Genomic DNA, 21,850 nt, shown 5'->3' with positions numbered 1-21,850 from the left:
GCACAGGCCGGTACGGACATTGCGCCGCAAAGTGACCACTTTGGCCACACTGCAAGCACAAACCTTATTGCCATCTAGCATCTCTCGCTCCGCGAGTAGCATATCCAGCCCCTCGGCCTCCTCTAACGAGAACTGAGGAGCGTCTTTGGCCCGCATGTTGTTGTTGTTGTTCCACTAAACGAACTTCTAGCATGCGGTTTTCTACTTCACACGTTAACTGGATCCATCCTAGCAGCGTAGGAGGATTATCTTGCATGAGGGCTCTATCCAACAACTTCGGATTTGGACCCTGTTTGAATAGAATGATTTTGGTGGACTCTTCACACCTTGGGCATTTGGCAGCTAGCTGTCGGAATTTTGTAACATAGTCTCTAGCCGACATATTGCCCTGTCTAATGGATTGCAATTCGGTTCGAGCTCTCGTCTCCTCCAATGGGTCTTCGTATTGAGCTCGTAGCGCATCCACTAGACCTTGGAGAGTATTCAATTCGGAGGCCCCAATATCATAAAGTCCTACATACCAGTCTGCTGCTTTGCCTTGAAGTCTCGATCCAAGGTGTTCGATTTGACTGTCCTCACTTCCAAATAGATGTCCCCATCGATTGAAGAACTGTACCATTTGTACAAGGAAGAATCCCAGTTTGGAAGGATCTCCATCAAAAGTAGCTTCTAGCTTCACCCAGCCCATGGGAAGTTCTTGTCTGGGAACTGGTGTGGGCATTGGGTAATATTCGATTGGGGCGATTTCTAACGGAGGTTGCTGCAGTAACGGAGTTTGCTGGGGCAACGGAGGTTGCTGGGGCTGTGGTTGAGGGAGAGGTGGTGGTTGATGAGGTAGGCCCCCCAGAATCGGTTGCGGAGGGGGCCCTCTTGGCGCTGGTAGCCTAGGCACCGGCTGTACTGGTGGTGGTAGAAGCGGCGCAGGTTGGACGGGCAGTGTACATCAAGGCCCCGGCCCTCTGGGTGCTGGTAACCGAGTGAGCGGAGTCAGTCCCTGGGGCACCGGCTGCAACAGGGGTGGATGCAGAGATGCTGGTTGAAGAGGTACAGGGGTGCCTCCCGGAATTGGTTGAATCGGAGTTGGAGTCCCTCTTGGTCCCAGTGTCTGAAGTGGTCGAGGAGTGGTGCCCCTTCCAATCGTGCTTGTCACCGGAATGAGCCGTGGAGTATCCCCCCTCGGTAATGCTGGTGCCTCTTCTTGGGAAGTCGGTGGAGGTGCCACTGGGGAAGTGGTCCCTGTAGGGCGCTCTGGTTCTCCTCCCCCTTCTGCTCCCGCACTTCCACCATCGCCCAGCTCGTCTGGTCGAGGATCTTCGGGACAGGGGTCCTCTGGGCAGGGATCTTCCAAACCTGACTCAGCTCCTGTTTCCGATTCGGAGTCTCCTGAGTCATTTGGTTGCTGCGGCCATGGTTTAGTTGGTCCCTCAGACCTCGGGATGATGCTTTGTAGCGTGGACAAGCTCTGAGTGATATCAGCCGATGGCTGTTGTCCACCATCTCCCGCCACGAATACTGATAGCAGGTGGACAGCATGAGCCAGACTTTCTTCCATGCTTGCTAGTCTGGACTCTAAAACTTGAACTTTGTTTGGGTTCTCTACCTCTTGCTCCGTTTGTTCCATAGCCTGCGAGGTCAGTACATACTCCTCCTGAGGTTTTGTGGCTGTAGTCGGTTGCCAAGGCAAGGGGTCTCCCAAGCCCTGCTCTTCTTGGGATCTCGCAGCTAGAATCCCTTTCGCTAAGCCAGTGACTGCCAAAATCCCAGAGTCAATTGCAATAGTCCTGCTTTGCATTTGCACCCAATGGTGCTCGCTTACATCCGCTTGCCCCGACCACGGGGTAACCTCAGAGTCATTCCAACTTAGGACTCCGTGGTGGGACGCCTCCCACTCCGTTTGCTTGGCCGTCTTGTTCCAGTAGAGCCACGGTTGGCTGCTGGCATGTTCAGGGATTGCTTCTAGGCTTCGTCGGCCATCCAACGATGATTGCGAGAACATTGCGCTGGCCCTTCATTCTCTCGTCTCCCGAGGTCTTGCGCCCCACTGCGAGGGGGTGGGCATAGAAAACCGTGGTTCGGCTGTAGCTCTAGGCCGGGTATCTGCACTGCTGGGAGCGATAGTGTAGATTGTAGTAACAGAGGAGCCATTCCCTCTTGGTACGGGTCCTTGAGGTTCCAATCCTTGAGAGCCGGGAGAGGCATACGGGTCAAACAAAGGGTCCCTGACTGGGACTGCTTTGGAGTCCGTTTGATCCAGCTTAGGCATTGGAAAAAATGTGATTGGTAACAAAATGTCAGAACTGTGGCTAGATAATGTCCTTACTCCAGACTGCCTTCTGCAATCAGACAAAAGCCCGTTGTTTTCAAAAGTTTACTGAAGAAAGAATTCATTATAGTCCACGAGCCTGAATACAATATTCAGGATGGTACATGTGAATTGTTACCAATGACAGGCAAAGCATGAGGCACAAAGTAACAGATCCCAGCAGGCCCAACCTCCCCCCATAGTTCTCAAAACAATCCCTTTGAAGCTAGGAAAGCGAAAGTCCTTCAAGGCCGGTTCTTGGTGGAACATCGGTAACCAAAACAATCCTTCTCTGTAAGATAGCTGCCTGAGAACCTTGACACCTGTGAAGAAAGTGCTTAAACACTGGAAGGTTAAAAATGGAGTCTGTTAAGCATACATGAAAGTATTCTGGACCTGACAGTGGGGGGTGGCCACCTGCTCCGTTAATAATACCTAGAAGAAACAATACCAGGAATATACAGTCAAAGAAATTTTTGATTTTTATAACAGTATATTGGTGCAAAGTGTCAACAATAAATACAATTTCATTCAAGTAATAAATATATAATAAATACAAGGTAACAATTATACAAGGTAACAGTTGTTTGTCCGTGTTTTTGTAATGTTCATAGAGAAACGTCTGGGTGAGAGCTGCAGTAGAGCCTTCTTAGGAATGTAGGCAGAGAGTCCCACAGGGAAGGGTGACCACAATCCAGATCAAATGAAAATATTGATGTGCTGACGGGATTTTGCTTGCATATTATACCATTCCTGTTTCGTATAAACAACTTCTTCCTGGGCACAGTTATTAGATGTACACCTTCCTAATGGTCTTCAATTAGAACAGCTCACCACATGATATTTTCATTACTGGCATGAACCACCATTTCAGTGCAAAGGACTCCTGGAATCTAACCAATAGACAATTAAAATGGACCCTCTTAGGCCCTCACTGTAGCTAAAAGACTTATATTACAATACTGAGGAGACAAATATCCACCTCCCATAATTCAATGGATGGAGGGTCTTACAACTTATATTTGAATGTATGACATTTAGGTGACAATTGCAGGTGGACATATTTTTAGATATTTGGAACCCAATGTGTCAATTTCTCCCTATTGTCAGATGTTTATTTCTGTTGTGCATAAGTCTTACTTTTTTGCTTTTTATTTTCAAATAATTGTTTTAATTTTTTTTGTAAAATACATCATGGTACAGAGCAATATAACATACAGAGTTGCCAGGCACTGGTGTCCTGGGGGCAGGGGATATGTGGGGTTGATGCTGGCTGAGATGTCCTGTCACTTCTGGTAAAAAAAAACCCTGGAAGTGAAATAGATTGGACGTGAATAATGTGTTGGTTGGTGGTTTATCTTTTCCACATTTTTTGTATGCATCACTATAAATATTAGCATGGGGGTCAAGTTTGCCCTTGGAGGAAGATTTCCCAAATTAAATACAGTCGGAACATACCTTGTTAAACCAACTATGCCACATGATGGCATTATCATTGACAGCAAACACGTGGTTATGAGGATCCATTCTTCCAACTTTCACTTTAACAAAGGACTGGTTTGGAAAAGTGACCCAGTTTATAATATCATATCCTGTTTTTATTTCTCCACTGGTATCAAAGGAAACCTCCTCTCCAGCGCTATTGTTAAATGTGACGCTTCTCAGGTAGTGGTGGAACTAAATAGAAAACAAAAGCACAAAGACGAAGAGATTTCCAATTCTTGCCTCTGCAAACAGGGGTCTTCAAATAAGAAAGTGGAAGATTATGGGCTTTCGGTAAGGTGATAAAAATGTAAAATTCAGCTTATCAATCCGGGTAAAAGATCTGAGTTCAGCAGGAATTTACCAGTTTTCTTGAGTGATTTTCACCAATTCTTCTTTCCCACTGCACACCCCCTATCACCTTTAAAGCTGTTTATGAAGGAGGACATTAGGAAGCAGTGGAAGAGAGGAAGCAGAAAACCCAATCTGGTTGGTAGAAATGCCATCTATTAGTAGATAATTGCCCCTGGATCCAAACCACTGTTTCTAAAGCTTCTTAAAGCACTCAGTATTGATGGAAAGTGTCCCAAAGAATAAGGTTGTAGACAGATTCCCCTTCCTCACAAGATACCCAAAAAAGATTAAAGTGGCTTATGTCATGAGATATCAGATGTGGGATGCACAAACCTAATTAAGGACAATCCATAGATTAAAAGATTACATCCATTTGACGCATAATGTCCATACAAGTTTTTCTATCGGTTGCACTCAAGCCAACATTTAATTGAATGTAAGAGAAGAAACAGTTATTGAGCTGGCATCCTCTTGGATTAGCATTCAAATTAGCGATACTACCACACCTACACATCTACTTCAAATTGGCCAGGAACGTTCAGCTGGTTTCGAGAACAAGGACAAGAAGAATTAATTTGTGGACTTTTTCTAGAGAAGTAGTTTGCTGAACAGATCGTGTCCTCTTTTGACCCCCAGAGGTTTGCTTCACATATACCTGAAATTGCTTAAGACATTACCTGCCATGATGGCTGACTCAAGAGGTCACGTTTCTTTCTCTCCATCATTCTTCTGTATCCGTAAAGGGATGAATACATGGCTTCCAGAGCATGCGCCACAGCATAGACAGCATTGTAGATACTGTAGCTGTGGCCAGTCATACGCATTTCAAAAACATCTCCGGGCAGGCTTTCCAGCTTCTCTTCCCCAGTACAATTTTTATCAAACTCCTGCCCCAAGCGCGAATCTGAGAAATGACAGAGGAATGCCTGTTCCCAGAAGTCCCTGATGAAGCCATCTCCTTTAGTCCAGAGAGGATTTCTGCTCTGAAGAAATTGCTGGAACCCCGGTGGTTCATTTGTGTGAATGGTGAAGGAAATAGCACCGTGAAGGACTCGTATGTCCCAGCTCCTTTGATAAAAGTACGATAAGAAGTCCATTTGAACTGTCATAACATACACCTTACCTTTAAGCGTTGTTTTTGTGGAACCTGTCTCTGATAATTTCATTAACCATCTCCAATATGAGACAGACTCAGCATCACCAAAAAAGACAACTGCATTGGCTTTGCTCACCATTAAAACATGGTATATTTTCCATCCACTTTTCACTATGTTAAAGTAATAATCTATCATAGTGACTTCAAGAAATGCTTCCATGAAGGCCAAACAGACGCCATTGTGAGAAAAGAGAGGAAGCATGGCTTGCTGAAATCTTTCTCCCCGTTCATTATCTACAACAATGACCCCAATCCATGTCCATCTGAAATGCAGAATCAGGCGGAGAATTGCCTCGTACTGCTGAGCTTCATTTGGGACCATCCGATAGACAGAATGACCTGCGAATTGATCATTCATTTCTGAAGTAATGCTGTAGGTGAGCTAAACAGGAGATGTAGAAAATGAGACAGAAAAGTTTTCAAAAGACATATATGTTTGTATGAGCACATAATATGCACATCAGTGTACATTTTCCCATTTATATTGGTAAGGATCTTGTCGTCTATCAAGGGTCCCCAACATGGTACCTGTGGATTTAAAAAGTTAAGAGTGGCCAGGAGAGAGCTACTGTAACATAGTGGTTAAGTGGCTGGGCTCTGAGCCAGCAGTCTACTCATTTGACTCCCACTACTGCTATGAACTCTGTAGGTGGCCTTGAGAAAGCCACTCCTCTCAGCCCAGCTCTTCAGCTGTATTGTGGGGATAACAATAACACAAACTTTGTTCACTGTTCTGAATGGAGCATTAATTTGTCCAGAAGAGTGGTCTATATGCACACATTTATTATTGTTGTTGTTGTTCCTGCTGCTGCGGCTGTTATTATTATTAGCCCAGTAGGGCTTCCGATTGGCCATTGGAGATCTGATTAGCCAAGCAGATTTTTAAAAAAATGCTTTTCACAGCAGCAACCACCACAAGGATTTTCACTTTGATTGAAGGCAAGCTTTGTGTGCGTCCAACAAAATATTCTTAAACATTAGGTTCATTTCAAAAAGGCATCCTGTTAAACAGACATTCTGTCTAAAATGGTGAAGTGTTCCTTTTACAGTTAAATAGAACCTTGCTTCTTGACATTTTGTGGTTGGCTCCATCTCCTGTGCCAACCATTTTGCAGCTGGCTGCTCCTCCTGCAGCAGCCATTTTACATTTGCACCCACCACCTGTATTACAATTTCAAAGGTTCCCACAGGCTCAATAAGGATGGGGAGCCTGAGCTCAGGTGTTAAGTTCAAACTGCCTTGATGGGTAGTCTGGTCAAAAGAAAATTTATGCTGACTGAGAGCTTTCCAAGGTCTCTGGAAGAGGTCCTTCTCATCAACTTCTATCTGATTCTTTATAACTGGAGACACCAAGGCTTCTGCATGCAAAGTAGATGGTGTACCATAGAATCATGGCCACTCCCACAGCCCACAATTCTTTCTGTAGTCTGTGACCGCAACAGACATATCAAGGATAATTTAGTACATGAAGAGATTAATTATTACATGAAGAATGTATCTGAGTGACCCAGTCCTTAGTACTGGAGTTAAAGATGTTCAGCTGCATATTAGATCTTTTAAGCAAACATTGGAACAAAGACTGAGACATAGGCCATTTCCTTAAAGTGACGGCCCTCTCACCCAACACTGGGGGCTTTTCTCCTTCACATGTCTCCGATTTAAAACAGGTAGTAGACTGTTTGGCTTCCATTTTTTAAAGTGTCTTTTATGAGAACACAATTTCCTGCATCCCCAAAAAGATGCCAAAAAAATGGAAGCCAAACAGTCTGCCACTGCTTTGAAATTGGAGATGTGTGGAGTGAAGGAGAAAAGCCTTGAGCACTGAGTGAGTAGGCCATCCCTTTAAGGACATGTGGAAACGGCCAAGGTAGAAATGCTCTGGATTTTGAGAATGTTAGGATTTTATATGGTTGAAATTACACAAAAGGAGTATCCATCAAATTTATTATACGGTCAAAGACCACCATAAAAAAATGCTACAAAATTACAGAGTTAAAATTATTAGTAAAGGTAGCACAAAAGTTAAAAAAAAAATTAAAACAGTAATATAAAAGGGTGGTATTTACGTAAACTCCAATAATGAGAGCATTTGTCAGATTTTATAGGCTATTGCACAAAATTTTGCGACTGAGGCTGTAGTTGTCAGATTTCCATCTCCTAGAAGTAGCCTAGCATATTCCAAGCTCATTCTTCCAGGTATGCTATTGATCAAAGGAGTAATGAGCCTGATGCGAGCATCTTAATAGAAGGCACAGTGTAGAAGAACGTGCTCTACAGACTCAATTTCTCCTTCATTGTAGGGGCAAAGCCTTTTCTCATAGGGAACTCTCTTAAACAGCCCATCTAAAACAGCACACCTTGCAAGTGTAAAGGCCCTCTTGTGACTATGCACCTCCAAGTGCTACAGATAGGCTGCCTGTTTAACTATATATCCGGTGTTCATAGGAGACAAGAAAGTAGGTACCCTCCCTAAATCAAGCTGGCATTCAGTGTCCAATATCTCACAAAAGGAGTATGTGACTGGGCGACTTTTGAAGTATGTGTTTCTTTTATTTGGATCTTATGAGTATTGGTGAAGTCTTTCTAGAACAATTATTACAACCCCTCTGTTAAATTCCCATTCCACTCTGCATACACAGCTCACCTGTGGAATGCCGTAGATGCCTAAAACAGTTGCCATGTAGAAAGAAGTTTCAGCTTCCAGCCCTCCAATGGCTGCTATTGGACTGTTCTCACTGTCACACTTGTAGTTAGGGATAAACCTGTTCTTTGTGGAGAGAAGTTCCATTGTAGCCTGGAAGGTCCGTTGTGCATTGAAGTAGCTGTTACAGATGTAGAAGCCCAGGGTGGTATTTTGTAAGACATGGAAGTTGTCATTGATCTCCTTCACAGCAAATTCCAGCGCTAAGACATGCTGGTAGTTTTTAGTCTGTGCGCTACAGCAAGAGTCATAGAGATATTCTTTGCTTAGCAAAACTCTTTGTTCCACCATTGTGGTCTAGGAAGTGGCTTTGCTTGTATGCTTACCACATATAGGCTATAGTCCCAACACAATAGGTTTGCACATCCAATACAAACACCTCATGGCAGTCAAGGGTCACACCCTAAATGGGGCGGAGGTGATGGCCAGTTCATATGATGCAATCTTTACTCTTGAGAATTAACATTATGGGTTTTAGGTGATTTTCTCATATTCCCATTGTGTGTCATGGGCTATGGGGTTCTGTAATGTAGTATAATTTATTATGCTCCATGGAAATGGGGATATGGGTTTTATAATTATAACTCCTCCAAACTGCTTATTGAAAAGGCAATTGATTGGGGTTTGATTCATTGAGCAGCCAGGGTACGAAAGATGTGGGAAGACCCTTGACTGCAAAATCCAATCTAGTAAGATTGTCAGCCTTGGTACTATCCAGTAGTTCCCTTCTTCTATGTGAGGAAACTGACACTGGAAGGAGACTGGGAGAAATTTTCCTTGTTTCAGTTGAAAGAGAGTTAAACTGACTGAAATTTCTTCCTTTAGGAAAAGGGAACATTTGCAGCAGTGTATAGTACTGATCTAAGTGAAGCTCTTTCAGATGGATTTAAAATTATAGCGTTGGAAGGGGTCTTACAAACCATCTAGTCCAACCCCTGCCCAATGCAGAAACAGCATAAAACATCCCCAACAAGGATTTGTCCCGCCATTCCCTGAAGATTGTCAGTGGGGGGGAACCCATCGCCTCCCTAGGCAGCTGATTTCACTGCTGAACTACTCGTAACGTGAAGTTTTTCCTGATATCCAGCTGGTACCTTCCTTCCTGTAGATTAAACCCACTGTTTGGAGTCCTATCCTCTGTTGCCATCAGGATCAGCTGCCTTCCCTCCCCAAAGTAACAGCCTTTTAAATACTTTAAGAGAGCAATCATGTCTCCCCTGAACCTCCTCTTCTCCAGATTGAACATTCCCAGGTCCCTCCATCTTTCCTCGTTGGGCTTTGTCTCCAGGCCCCTGATCATCTTGGTTGCTCTCCTCTACACCCGTCCCAATTTGTCCACCTCCTTTTGAAATGAGCCGTCAATTTACATCTAACTAGAGTAGGAAATGGGCAAAATCCCCTCTATTCTTCAGAGAGGGACTGAAACAATGGGGATTGGGGATTGATAAGGCTCTAACATAGATCTGAAAATCAGTACATGTTCCTAGAATTCAGTGCCACCATTTGTACTATTAACACAGTGAGGGGGTGGGGGGGACCAATCTCTACTTACAAGATCATGTTAATTAATATATCATTCGGTGGAAACTTGAAGGACATCATTTCTGAAAGAACATAGATTTGAGAACCAATTCCCCCAATAATACAGTCTCCTTCTTGAGAATATTTGTAAAGAGTAGGGAGAAAATCACGGGCAGTGCATCCAGCAATACGAATCTTGCACATTGTGTGAGGTAGCAGCACAAGAACCAGCCAGTGTAATTTTTCCATCTGGACAAAGATTTCCCTCTTTCCTCAACGGTCCAGGCTAGATCGATCTCATCAGATCGCAGAAGCTAAGCAGCATTGGCCACAGTTAGTACTTGGATGGGAGACCACCGAGGAAGTCGAGTCTCTACGCAGAGGCAATCAATGGCAAACCACCTCTCATCCCTTGAAAACCCTCTTGGATCACCATAATTCAGCTGTGACTTGATAGCACCTTACATAAACGCACATGAGAGCATCACTCTCTTGTGTCTTGAGCATGATTTGTCACACACACCGATCTGACTGACAAGGTGGTATCGCTCCCTAGTCTCTAATCCTGTCTCAGAATGGCAAATTATATCGTTATAGCAAACTGCTGTCTTAGTTACTGATTTCTCTGATGGCTATTGGAATTCCTTAAGGGTTTTGAAAAGCAGTAGAATTAATCATAGCTGACAATTATGGAGAAGAAAACATTTTCCAAGCTGAATCTCCATGATTTTTGCAGTATGGCTGGAAACTACGACATGGCTCTTTAGTGGGAAGACTAGACCCAGGAGGTCTTAGATGAAATTAAGCCACAAAAGGGCACTAGAAAAACAAGATGGAAGTCTAGACAAAGTTGGGAATGAAGTGTTTTGGGACAATTTGTGACTTGTTGATGTGTTCAGAAATGTTCAAGAGGCCTTCCTCCTTGTCAGAGACACATTTTTCTCATTTTATAATGCAAACAATTAGAAAAAAAAATCCCTGGCAAATATAGCTTTTATTATCGTACCTTTACTACTATAGTGAAATGTGCATATTAGCATGATAGACAGGGATGCACACAGGCAGTTCTTTGGATTAGGATATGATGTTTGTTCAATGGTGCTTGTATTCCTTAATATCATATACCATGGTTGTTGTGGGTTTTCCGGGCTGTATTGCCGTGGTCTTGGCATTGTAGTTCCTGACGTTTCGCCAGCAGCTGTGGGTGGCATCTTCAGAGGTGTAGCACCAAAAGATAGAGATCTCTCAGTGTCACCTCCAGTTGTCTCTGGTAGGCACAACTCATCAGAATATAAAGCTAAAGGTTTCAAAATTGGCCACCAGGTTCAGGATGATGATGGGAGCTGCAGTATGAAATGGGGACGGAATCGGGAGCTCCTGGCCTGAGTTATCTGCAGGACTGCCCCCCAACCTCACACACATTATTTTTGAAATGGAAGCTGAAGTTGTCTGTGGCAGGCATAACTAACCTGAAACTTTCAAGCAAATAGGGCAAAGGGTTTCAATTTTATGGGTCCCTGAACAATATCCCCACCCCCCCAGTCATTATAACATCAGTTCATTATCTGTTTGTCCAACAAAGAACCCCCAAGTTCCAAACAAATTGGACATCAGGTTTGAATTCTATGGCCCTCTGAACATGCCAAAACGTTCTACTTTCAGAGGAGGGAAAAAACTCTCTCCACCCCACAATGGACAGGCAAAGGAGAACAGCAGCGCTCGACAGCTGGAGATTCACTGGGAGTGCTCTGTGCTCATCCCTTGCAAAGGTCTGATTGGACTCCATTGTCCAGGAAATTGGTATGATGATGATGATGATCAGGGTGTTTTTCTAGGAAAGGGAGTGGTGGAACTCAGTGAGTTGCCCTCGGAGAAAATGGTCACATGGCTGGTGGCCCTGCCCCCTGATCTCCAGACAGAGGGGAGTTGAGATTGCCCTCCGGGCCGCCAAGCAATCTCAACTCCCCTCTGTCTGGAGATCAGGGGGCAGGGCCACCAGCCATGTGACCTTTTTCAAGAGGTTCCAGAACTCCATTCCCCCGCGTTCCTGCTGAAAAAAAAGCCCTGATGATGATGATAATGGTGATGCCACATACTAAGGTGACACCTCACTGAATCCTGGATTCTTGGATAAAATCTGAGATGGCGAGGGACCAAAAGAAAATCCAACCCCAACATCTGGTAGATTGTGGAAAATAGAGAATAACAACAACAATGTGCTCATGCTGCCTAGGTGGTAAACACCGGAAGTTGGTGAGGGGGGCAGATATTTTGGGGAGGGTGTTTCATTATTCCCAAACAACCAAGTACTTCCAAATCTTTCTGAAATTAAAAAAAAAAGTTCATGGATATTAAGGGCGGACAGATTAAAGGGCTTATTCTTGGATTCATTAATCTTGCTTCACTGACATTTTTGAAAAACTAAACTACATATTTGTGACTCACTATTTCATGGCCTCTCGGAGTTGAGTATGTCTAATCATATCCAGAGTAACACTTGTAAAAATCTGTCAATTGCCCTTTTGGCACTGCATCAGAGAATAATGCCAAACCTTATGAAATCTTAAACCTTAACTACCATTGTGTGTGCATGTGTGAGCATGTAAAAATATTCTGAACAGGAAGCTCAAGAAATAGTATCATATTCTAGCTGTTTTGATTTGATTGAAGACAAAATCATATACACTTGCATTTTTGCCGCAGAGAATCACTCAGCAAACAAACCGAGTAAAGTCACCCATTACCTACGGCAAAAGTCCACCTAAAAAGTTCCTCCTTGAATCTTCTGGCCTTCATTCCCATGTAAGGAAAGAAATATTACAAAAAAACTCTGTTCAGAGGATGTTATCACTGTGCTACGTGAGCTGTGGAGAGCACTGGAGATAATTTTAGTAAGAAAGCTATTGAGGGGGCAAAGATTCAGGAATATTCCAACATGTGCATATTCATAAATTATTTTAAGGTCTTCTCCTTCTTAATTGTTCCCTGTTGTTCAGTTCAGGCCTCAACACAATAATGTAGCATTTGGGGAGAAAGATACAACCCGACAGTCCGGCACTGGAGGCCAAGATGGAGAAGGCCTGAACAGCCACCATGTATTTCCCCTTTGTGCTCAAATATGATGGAACAAACAATAGCCATACACTGCAGCACACCAGCATGCTGAAAGAGATGAACTTGGCTTCATTGAAACTGTCTGGTAGCTTTCTGGCAAGGAAAGCCACAACTAAGCTTGCAACAGCCAGGAAACCCACGTAACCCAAAACACAGAAAAACAGGGTGGGTGACCCCTCATTACATGCAAATATTATTTCTTGAGTCACTGAATGCATGTCAGCATCTGGGAAAGGGGGAGAGGTTGAAAGCCACACTGTACAAATACCTATTTGAATGACGGAACAGGAAAGGACAATGAAGTTAGCCAGTCTTTTCCCTACCCACGCCTTCATCCTGCCTCCTGGCTTGGTGGCCATGAAAGCTAGAACCACAGTGATGGTCTTTGCCAACACAGAAGAAGCAGCCGCTGAGAAAGTGATGCCAAAGACAGTTTGGCGGAGGAGGCAGGTCACCTTCTTTGGCTGACCAATGAACAATAGGGCAGAAAGGAAGCAGAGCAGGAGGGAGACGAGAAGAGTGTAAGTGAGGTTTCGATTATTGGCTTTGACTATTGGAGTGTTGTGATGCTTTATAAATTTCCCTGTCACCAGAACGGTGCTCAAAGAAAATGTAATGGCCGCCACAGCTAAAACGACACCCAACGGTTCCTCATAGGACAAGAACATTAGGATCTTGGGAATGCATAAGTTGTGGTCCTTGTTTGAATAATAACCTTCTGGACACGTCAAACAGTCAGCCATGTCTGAAAAACAAGTGTTGGGATATCAGTCATTCCGAAGCACTATGAATGCTGTAAACCGCCTCGAGCCCTAGCCATGGTGGAGAGGCACTAGAGCGAACTTTTAAAATGTTTCACGACAGGGGCAAGAGTAGTGTATGCAACAAAATGGAAGTCAGAATTTTGTCCAGATATGAATGATTGATGAATAAATTGTATGAAAACCCATCAATGGCAAAATTAACTTCTTATATGCATAACAGACCAAAACATGAATTTCAGGAGACAAGGAAAGGTTTTTTTGAATATGTAGCTGCGAACTAAGAAGAATTAAATATAAAACAGATTGCTAAGCTAAATAGTTAAGTTGCATGCTAACATGCTAAACATATTATGACTGAATATAACTTTGAATATAAAATATAAAACAAAGAGGGGAAGGGGAAGGCGGAGAGGGGAAATGTTATGTAGTTTCATTATTCTTGTTTGTATTTTATGTGCATGTTGTTTGTTTTTTTAAAACATTTCATTGTTTAAAAATATTTAAAACGAGAAGTGCTATAGAAATTAAATAAATAAATACTGTTAAGGCTCTTTCATTATAATCCAGTGCAGCATTATTCTAGGAACTAATGGACATCGACTGGAATTATTCTGTGTTGGGAGTTGTTCTGTTTAAGAATTTGCAAGAATGGAAACTTGACTGCAATAGTTAATCACTGACCCTGCTAGCAGAAGGTTAGGATCACCCTATGGTGTGGCATGGACAAGGACTTGGATTACACACTCTGAAGGTTACCATCAAACCCAGTGGCCTACATCGTCCCTGCTCTTTAACACAGACTCTTCTCCTCTCTGGCCTGGTTTCAGAGCCCCCCTTTATCTCTACCCAGCACCAATGTTCAGCCTCAGTCTCACACTGCTGGCCACGCCCCAAAGTCTTGCACAGGTGGGCTGCAGTCTTGCAGTGGGGTCGGGCCCAGCATCGATGGAGCTGCAGCAGTGCCAGACAATGACATTGCCCTTCATCACTGCTCCTGTGGCAGCCATGGAGAGCGATGAGAAAGCCAGCTGAGAGGACTGTTCTGTTGCCAGGCTGCCCTGCTGGGAGGTAGATGAGGGGTTCTTCAGCTGCCGCCCATCAGCTGCTTCATCAGGAATTTGGGGCAGAGGGGGTGGGCCCCCACATCCAACCCCCAAGTCCAAGGTGGTCACTGGACATCGCTCTTAGTATTTGTTGGCTGAAACCTGGATTATATTTTTAAAAAACACTGAGAAACTGCTACATGTATGCGAGAAGAGCAGATTATAAATTAAATAACATAAATAAAATACAGAATTAAGAAAGATAACATTGGATAAAACTTTAATTTCCTCATGGGTCATGCATGCATATTTCTCTCTTTTTTTTAAAAATAAATTTTTATTGGGTGAGTTAATACGTAAGTCATTTCACACATAATCTGTTATCCCCCATATCCTAGTTTTCCCCACCCACTCCTCCCCCTTTTTCTTTGTAGACTTCCAACAGTTTTCCAACCCCTTACCTAATTATATCCACTATATATTGTTATATTATTTAAAGTAAAATGATATTTCTTAATACCATTCTTTTATCTTAAACTCACAAATATATATTCCCTCCGTAAAGATCACTTTACCCCCCTTTAAAAATTCTCCAATATATGTAATTTCCCTTTGACATCCCACTTCTTTTCCAAATACAATTTAAATTTCCCCCCCGTTAATAAAGAATTCTTCAGACTCTTGTTCTGACATTTTCTTTGTCAGCTTGTCCATCTCAGCCATATACAACAATTTTTGTTGTTAAATGAGACACGTCGAAGAAATTGGTGGAGCTAGATGGAAATGGAAAAAGAGAAAGAGTTTAGCAGAACACTGGACTAAAAGAAAGTTGGTTCCTTCCCAATGCAATTTAAACATTGGCCATTGGTTTATATGTCTGAGTTATCATGGAGACAGTCACTTCTCAACCATGAGATCTAAAGATTCTCTCAATACTGCATTAATTTCCAGTACTTTAAAGCCTCCTTGAATTTTCAATCACTTTGATGGCTCATTTCAACACATACAAATGTAAACACAATGCTATTCCAACAGTGGCACGTACTCTTGTGTAGAACAGTGTCCATGAGATGGAATGGTATTACAGTGGTTAAAGGGAATGGAAGTTATTTCCCAAAATGTTCCCTTTTCCTCTTTCAAAATAGGAATTCTCTTTGATTTCTCAGTAATTGATCTTGGAAGGTTTAAAATTGATCTTGGAAGGTTTAAAAAAAAGGTAAAAAAAAAACAACCACTATATCACCAGATACAAATCACCTTAAGGGCTGTTTTCCCTTTTGTAACTTCAGCCCTTTCAGCCTAACTAACCTCACAGGGTGGTTGTGAGAAAAAAGTGAGAAGAGATCCATATAAGCTGCTGGGGGGAAAGGTAACAATAAAAAGGAGGGTGGAAAATATCCCTTCTTTTACGTAACAGGCAGGGAGATTAAGAACTTCCCTGAGCTATCAGAGATAGTATGGTGTTTAGAATACGCGACTTCTTTGAGATCTAATTGAATCTTTCTCTTCAAAAAAGAGAGATTGATTGGATACTGACTCAGATTCCTAAAACAAGAATAGAAATGGAAAGCTGGAGGTTTCACAATTGGCCACCAGTTTCAAGTTGATCATGGGAGTTACAGCACCAAAGGTTGAAATATTGGACCATTCTGGCCTGGGTTATTGCGACATGACTCCAAACTTGAATGTGAGAATTGGAAACTAATAGAAGTGAAGGTACACTATTTGTCTAACTCACTTGAAAATAAAGCTGGGCGTGTGAAAATTGCGCCCCCCTGGTCCACCCTCAGGATGCTCAAGGGAGTTGCAATGCCAAAAAGGAAGGAATTGGAATATCCTGTCACAGATCAGCTCCACAGATTAGCCATTAAATATGGCAAGCTCTGTTCGCTGTTGGGTTGGTGAGCAGAAAAAGCAGATCTGGAGGCCCCTTGTTGAGAATATGAGGGCATATTCAAATACAAGTTGGAACCTATCCCCAGAAGAAGCATTGCCCCAGATCTTAGTCCATCATTGCTGCACCTTCCACCAGTCTCCCTCTAGGAGGGGTTATGGAGAGTCCACTGCTGGCTGCCCCGAAAAGGGGTACAGTATTCTATCTGTCCACTACTACCTCCCCTTTTTGTATGCTGACGGGCAGGAGCGCAGGACTGCCCCGTCTTGGAACCGCTTTATTGATTGCTATTTTTACGCTGTGATTATTGGGTTTTGTTGTATTTTAATCAATGGTGTACCTCGCCCTGAGCCTTCTTGCGGGGAGGGTGGGTTAAAAATATAATAAATAAATAAATAAATAAATAATCTAAGTAAGACGTTACTTCCAATGCATGGGGATTGCCAACACTGGAATGCAAGCAACTGTCTCTCCAATTTCATTCACGCTTATTTTCTACAAGCTCTCACACCACTGCAGGTTATAAGTGATTGTCCTCCAATGATTACCGTGCGCACACACTACTACCTGCCATGGTTGCTGGTTCTGGAGATTCCATTTCTCTCCTGTCATCATTGCTGATTTTTCATATTTGAATGAGTACATGGCATGCAAAGCATGGGCCACAGCATGTACAGCATTATAGATGCTGTAACTGTGGCCGGTCATGCTCATTTCGAAAACAGGCCCAGGAAGGTGTTCCAGCTTCTCCTCTCCAGTGCAGATATTCAAATCACCCAGCAGGGAATCTGGGAATACACAGTCGAATGCTTGCGACCAGAAACCTCTGATAAAACCATCTTCTTTTGTGCTGGAGGGATTTCTGCTCTGAAGAAAGTGTTGGAAGCCAGGGGGCTCCTTGGAGTGAACTGAAAATGATAGAGAACCATGGATAAATCGTATATCCCAATTCCTTTGGTAGGCAAATGATGTGAACTCCACTTGGGCAGTCAGAATCCATACTTTATATTTTAACTTTTGTACTGTGTTCTCTCTTTCTGGTTGAAGCAGCAACCATCTCAAGTTCATTATGGAATGAGCTCCTCCATAGAAGACCAACACATTGGCTGTGCCATTCATGATTTTATCATACATTTCCACCATCCATTCATTCCAGTCTCCAAAGTCATCATCCAAATTCAAACGAGGAAATGTTTCTATGAAGACAAAGCAAATGTCATTGTGGTGAAATGCTGGAAGCATTGTTAGCACAAATCTTGCTCTGTTCTCATTGTGGTCAACGATGAGTCCAATCCACATCCACTTGAAATGAAGAAGCAACCGAATAATCCCCTTATACTGATGAACTTCATTGGGGACCATTTGATAGAAGGAAGGCATATAAATTTTATCCATCATCATTGGACTGGAGCCATAGAAGAACTTAAGACAAATGTAGTAGAGATACATTACAAAATAAAATAGATATGTGTAAGAATACATTTCCATGCAGAAGTCCCATTTTAAAACAATAATGAATATCCCCCATCTATTCACTAGCTATGCTGGAATCATGTGTGTATGCTTGTCTATAAGATACCTTTGAACATAAGAAATCACCTTATAAGAACTCAGACCGCTTGTCCATCTAGATCAGGCGATCTACTCATCAGCAGTATTTCTCTAGTTTCAGGCAGGTTGGGGGGGGGTTGCCTAATGCTTACTACCTAACATTTCTTTTAAGTAAGATGCCATGGATAGAACCTCGGACTACCTGCAATGCACTCTGAGCTAATATTTATTCAATTTGTACTGCATTCTCCCTGCAAGGCGGCTCAGAGAGGATCACATCAGTTTAAAACAGAGGAATAAACGATTAAAACAATTAAAATGGGTAGCATAAAGAAGAGCAGTATGCCTCTTCCTTATTTCTGATTCAAATCTACAAAAGGAATCCTCAAAAGAACAAGAAAAGACATGAGATTTGGAGTAAATTTTCTTGCTTTCACTTATATCTTACCTGTGGAATCTTATAGATGGCCAAAAATTGTGCTATCTGGTGAGAGGGTTCAGAGTAAAGTCCCCCTATAACTGCAAGGATATTATTCTTGCTGTGACACTTGTAGTTGGGAACAAATCTGTTTCTTAATGACATAAGCTGCATTACAGCAATATAAGTCCACTTGATGTTCGAAGAGATGTCATATATATGGAATCCCAGAGAGACATTGGGTAAAATATGGAGATTTTCATTTATTTCCTTTATAGCAAAGACCAAGGCCAAGATATGCTGGTAATACTTAGTTATTACACTAGAATGAGATAAATTCCCAGTTAGCCTAAGAATTATTAGAATTCTATCAGTATGAAATTTGCATCATGGGTCATATGTATATTCGGTACTTTATAAAATTATTTATACAGTTTGCAGACCTCCTTCCTTATTATTATAAATTATGACGGAAAATGTGTGACCTTTTGTTGTTCTTTATGAATGACAATTTTAGGGGAAATAAGATTCTGAAAAGAGGTGATGTATAACAAAAGCTGAAGTTGTCAGAACTGTAGAGAAACAGGGCACATGGGAGAAATGGCAGAAAACAGAACTGAAAAGGGGGTATAAAAATAAATGTAAATAAATCATCAAAGTTATGTCATCAGTGTCAATCAAATAATGTTTCAGACCCTCAAATTCGTCTAAGTAGATTTTTCTACAGGCATTTGACATTTTCCTCTCTTGAATTAAGAGTATCTGCAGTACAAAATATTAAGCATTTGGAAGTCGCAAGGATAACTCACACCTCTTCCAGTACTACTCTATCGTGTCAAGTGGAACATGGGCCAGTGCAGAAATTGGTTCCGTTGACAAACGTCCTGCTAGTTAATTTGTCCTGCTACAGAATAAACAGTGGCCTGTAGGAGAAAGAAATCCTTACATGGACTCTGAAGATTGTGTCTGGGTTTGTTTGTTGAACGTATGTGTACTGAAGAGAAACAGGACTGAGTCGTGATGCCACCAATTATGATGTCTCCAGGCTGAAAATACTTCCGAAGAATCGGTTGGGTTAGATGGAGGTCACATTGAACTCCACGGTCTTTGCACACCACAGGTGGTGGCAGCAGCAGCCACACCACTAATATCATCCTCTTGTGCACCAGTCTTCTTTCTGAATGCATGCGTTTCTATTTGCATCTGCAGAGCAATCATTAAAATCTCCACAGCCTGACTTGAATGCTTATTCAGATCACTGGTAGGATTCAGTCCTGGAATATAACATTTACAGCATTCAAGAATCAGGCTATCATTTCTAGTCCCTGGCCCAGGTCCTGAATAAGGTTATTTTACAATCCCTATTAATTTTGATTATTGGCTCCTGCAAATCCAGAGGGCAGTAGACTTAATTACAGGGTTGGGGTTTTTTTTGTTAATTTTAGAGGACTCTGTTCAAATCTGTGTATTCCCAGGGGCATTGCCAGAGAGTGTTTCCAGACAAAGGGGTTATCTCTCCAATTGCATAGCTGTGAATTGCATAGCAGTAATAGTAAAACGGGCAGTGATAATAAAAGATCTTAGCCCGAAGATCCTGCAGTATTTTTGGCTGTTGTGGGGAGCACTCTGTTGGGTAACCTTTTGAATGACTTCCTTTCCCCACAACCTCCATCTTTCTAAGGTCAGAGAGCCTGTTTGGCATAGTGGTTTAGAGCAGCAGGGCTCTAATCTGGAGAGCCAGATTTGATTCCCCGTTCCTCCACTTGAAGCCAGCTGGGTGACCTTGGGTCAGTCACAGGTCTCTCATTCCACCCACCTCATGGGGCGATTGTTGTGAGGATAACAAAAACACACTGTGTAAACTGCTCTGAGTGGGCATTTAGTTGTCCTGAAAGGCAGTCTATAAATAGAATGTTGTTGTTATTATTAGAAAGAGGAACATTGCTAAACATTTGTGTTTAGTTATACAAACCTTGTTGTATAGTTCTGAACACTGGATAGTTTTCACTTAAATGTATTATCTTACAGTGTCTTGCAAGTTCTGTTTCTAATTTAGCCCCAAAAAACCCAGACAGAAAGAGGTTATAACAGCACCATCTCTTTGTCTGGTCTTTCCCTATTTCTGCCACAGCCTCCCCTGCATGTCTGCTGTTTCTTAGTCAAGTGTGCATCTGACTGGAGACTGAGCATCTGAAGCCCCCCCCCCCCTCCTGCTTCCCCTGCATCATCATGGTTTGGAAGCCAGCACTGGGCCACAGGCACCAGCCAAAAGGCAAGGGGGAATTGGACCGTGCTCTCTTGCTCATGGCCTGGGGATGAGGGGCTGCTTATTGCCACTGGGGAGATCTGGCTGTGCGATGGGAGAGGAGAGAGCATCGCTGACCCTGTCAATGGATCCTTCAGATCCAAACTAGGATAACATCTTACTCAGCTTATCCCTCTTTTGGCCTGCGCGGAAGATGACTCCTTACCTTAACCATCTGCTCTAGCCATGTGCATCCATGCCACAATAAACATATTGCTAGACTACTGTAACACACACGGTTCTGCCCTTGAAGTCAAAAAGTCCATTACAGAGTGCCGCAAGATGATTACTGTGAGACTTCAGGCTCCGAATGCACATCAACCACATTCTGCAATTGCTCCAGAGGCTATTGATTAGCTCAAATCAATTCAGGTTCAATTCCAGGGGCTGCTTCTAACCTACAAAGTTTCCCAGGGCCCAGGGTCCACCTCTCTCTATGTATATGACCAGCAATCTTGATATGCTCTGCTGAAATAGCTTCACTCGTCTGAGTAAAGCCAATGGGAAAGGTGCCCATACCAAAGGATTTTCTCTCATGGCTTCAGCTTGGGGGAACGGCCTGCCAGACAAGCTCAGGAAGGCTCCCACAGTTGTATCACTCCATAGAATGTGTATAGCGAAACGGTTAAAGGTGGCACTTTAATGAAGGGAATAGGTTATAGTTTTACTGAATGGTGGGGATGGGACAAAAGAGCTAAGGGAGCCAGAGAAGCGTTATGCTGGTACACCTGCTTGCTATGCAGTTGGTACGGCTGCATGCCAGTTGGCTGCCAGCCGGCCCCCACAACGGTTGGCAACCAGAGATGCCGCAATGTCCCCAGTGGGGAAAGCAGACAGCACAGCACCTTTAGAGGGGGTCTGAGCCCGTCTGACTGGGAAGGCAGTCTAGAAATGCTATTATTATTATTATTATTATTATTATTAATAATAATAACAACACTTACAAAAGGAAGAGCTAATACTGATGCAGTGCAACTGAGACATCTCTGTTTAGAACCCTTACGAATGCCTCATCACTGGAGACACAGACACAAGGGGCGACTCCTTTGTCAGTCTCCTAACGGGAGAACAGGAGCAGGGGTTGGACAGCTTTGGGCTTGGAGTCTGCCACCACCTCCCCCTCTAACACCAACAATGCCCCGTAGTGGTGTTGGTGTTTATGTGGAGGCAAGTCAAGGCTCCATACCAGGCTGTAAGCATTGCCAGGCTGTAGGGACACCAGTCTTGGGCCTGGTATCCCTGTGT

Source organism: Eublepharis macularius, chromosome 4, assembly GCF_028583425.1.
Source record: "Eublepharis macularius isolate TG4126 chromosome 4, MPM_Emac_v1.0, whole genome shotgun sequence".
NCBI lineage: Eukaryota > Metazoa > Chordata > Lepidosauria > Squamata > Eublepharidae > Eublepharis > Eublepharis macularius.
Note: the sequence above shows the minus strand (reverse complement) of the source record.